The 2,354-nt window shown below is 30.8% G+C and overlaps 1 long non-coding RNA gene across 3 annotated transcripts; it reads left to right on the forward strand.

Annotated features, from left to right (window-relative positions):
- Positions 1-364: 364 nt before the first annotated feature.
- Positions 365-1,620, forward strand: LOC111717963 (uncharacterized). Of its 3 annotated transcripts, none has more exons than XR_002768966.1 (3): positions 365-449; positions 718-867; positions 1,394-1,620. It is a non-coding gene; the product is annotated as an uncharacterized LOC111717963 (long non-coding RNA). The 3 variants fall into 3 exon arrangements; XR_002768965.1 differs by having other exon boundaries at positions 1,429-1,620; XR_002768967.1 differs by having other exon boundaries at positions 718-853; positions 1,429-1,620.
- The last annotated feature ends 734 nt before the right edge of the window (positions 1,621-2,354 follow it).

Raw genomic sequence — 2,354 nt, forward strand, 5'->3', positions numbered from 1 at the left:
CTTAGACATTCATGGTTTTTGGGCTTTACAGAGCTTGAAGTGAATCTAAGACGCGTATCCTAAATTGTATGCTGGATAGTTTGTTTACAGAGCTTGAAGTGAATCTAAGACATGTATCCTAAATTGTATGCTGGATAGTTTGTTTTCATTATGCAAAGTCCAGTGATCAAAAAGGTCAAGCAAAACGATTTTTCATATTCATAATTTATTTGAAAAATCATTTAATATCTTTGTTTAGAGAAAAAATAATCTTAAAAAAGAAAATAAAATTGTTCTGTTGGATCAATATTTAAGATTCTTTAAGATGATTTATAAAACCAAAAACTTTAAATTAAAAAAATCCACGGACCTCAAAACGATGACCATCAGAATGCGTGTTTCTGCGTAATTCTGCGTAATCCTGTACACTCTTTACACTCCTGGTAAATGCATTATAACATACCAACCAGGTACCAACACCGTATGTTTAGGTCATGAATTAACCCCTCTCTCGTATTTTGATTTTGTTATTATTGCCAATTAGGAGAAATTAGATTATTTTGGCGGAAAATAAAAAAATTTAGGGAAAAGTTTTTTAAAATAGAAAACTTTTGATTTGATGTTTATTTTTTGTTTAAAACATAATAGGAGGAGTACACTTGAAATTACGTCCCTCTCACTCCTTTTTAATTATTTTTAAAATCCTTTATTAATCTTATTTTAAATATATTTTTTTAGATTTTAGGATAGACTTAAGTAATGCCGTGAAGTACAAACTTTATACAACTGCCGAGTGTGATATTACGATAATTAGTCAATTTTTACTTATTTATTTGTTTGTTTATTTATTTTTTATTTGCTACCATTATATACAGTTGGAATTCTAAGGTTTTTAATTCAAATATTGTGTGATTGTACTTGTTGCTTTCATTTCTAAAATATCGCTTTGACTCAGATTATCTGAAATAGCAATGTTCAAATATGTGTTATTACGGGGGGGAAATCGCGAAAAAGGTTCTTCATTTTTAAATGTCGTCTTTCTCTGTCAAGTTATCTAATAAGAACGAAACTATATCGAATGGAGATATTGCCGATTGGACTAACGTAAAACTTTAAAGTCAGCTGTTCACAAACCGGTTTTTGAACGTTGGTCCAAATGGACATTAGTCTAATCGATCATTAGTCCAATTTATATGACGCCATAATAAATATCCATTTCAGAGATTAATGCTTTTTAATGTGGGTTGTCAGATTTTAATACATGGATACACATTAGGTTTTGGGATTTCTTATTGGTAACATGCTTGCGTTGCACCTTCTGATTGACCCATCCTTGTGAACAGTTTAATAAATTAAGATATATTTTAAAAGTCGTCTTCGTTTTAAATCACAATATTGCGTGGGCTTTTGTAAGAAAAAGCAGTAATCTTGAATTCCAACTGTTTCAAGTAAATAAAATGTCACTGAAAGTGAAAATAAGTATTTTATTTTATGTTTTCTTTTGACTTTTATGAATTTTATTCGTGTATGTGATATCCCGTCATTTCATTGTCATCATCAGCTTTTATTCTCTTAAAATCTGATAACATGTAATTCTATATCTAATATATATCATTATCAAATAAAGATACTTTCATTAGAGATTGTGTATTACGAAGGGTTATTCTGATTAGGTTAATGCAGAGATAAGAGAATAATAGATCAATTGAAACCTAGAAAAAGCTATATTTTCCACAGCAGGTTCTATTGTGTACAAGTACTGTAAACCACCTTAATCAGCAGACACCTATATTCATTGATATTAAAGGAGCCTTTGGATACGAAATACTAAATCTTCAAAAATATACTAAATTCATAAACTTGATGTTTCATGTTATATATTGGATTATTTCTTTAAAAGTTGTAAAACCTAACCCCTGAGTAAGTATTATATGGAACAAGTGGCCGTTAGATGGCAGTCCAAAACCGTTCATGTAACTTGAGCATGGCTTGTCGGGACACTATAGGCCTGCTCAGCCTATTCAAGTAGAGCATATACGCAGTATGGTTAGTCTGTGATTGTCTCTACAGTACATAAAACAGAGTTAACCTTACAAGATGAAACTGAAAAGAACTCCTCAAATATATCAAGTTAAAATTAAGTCTTATGCCTCGAATGTGGTCTTTATTGCCATTCATAGAGTCTTTAAACGGCTTACTTAATGATTTGGCAAGAATAGACCATAGTAAATAAATAAACATAAGTAGCTTATGTACGCAAAATCACCAAGAATTATACAGTCCGCGAACTCAAACTTCTAGGGGTCAAAGTGGACTTCTATGATAAGCGGGGTGGTTTGGTGTTTTAATGGATTTCATAATTATTAAACCACTCA

This window comes from Eurytemora carolleeae, unplaced genomic scaffold (assembly GCF_000591075.1).
Source record: "Eurytemora carolleeae unplaced genomic scaffold, Eaff_2.0 scaffold1410, whole genome shotgun sequence".
NCBI lineage: Eukaryota > Metazoa > Arthropoda > Copepoda > Calanoida > Temoridae > Eurytemora > Eurytemora carolleeae.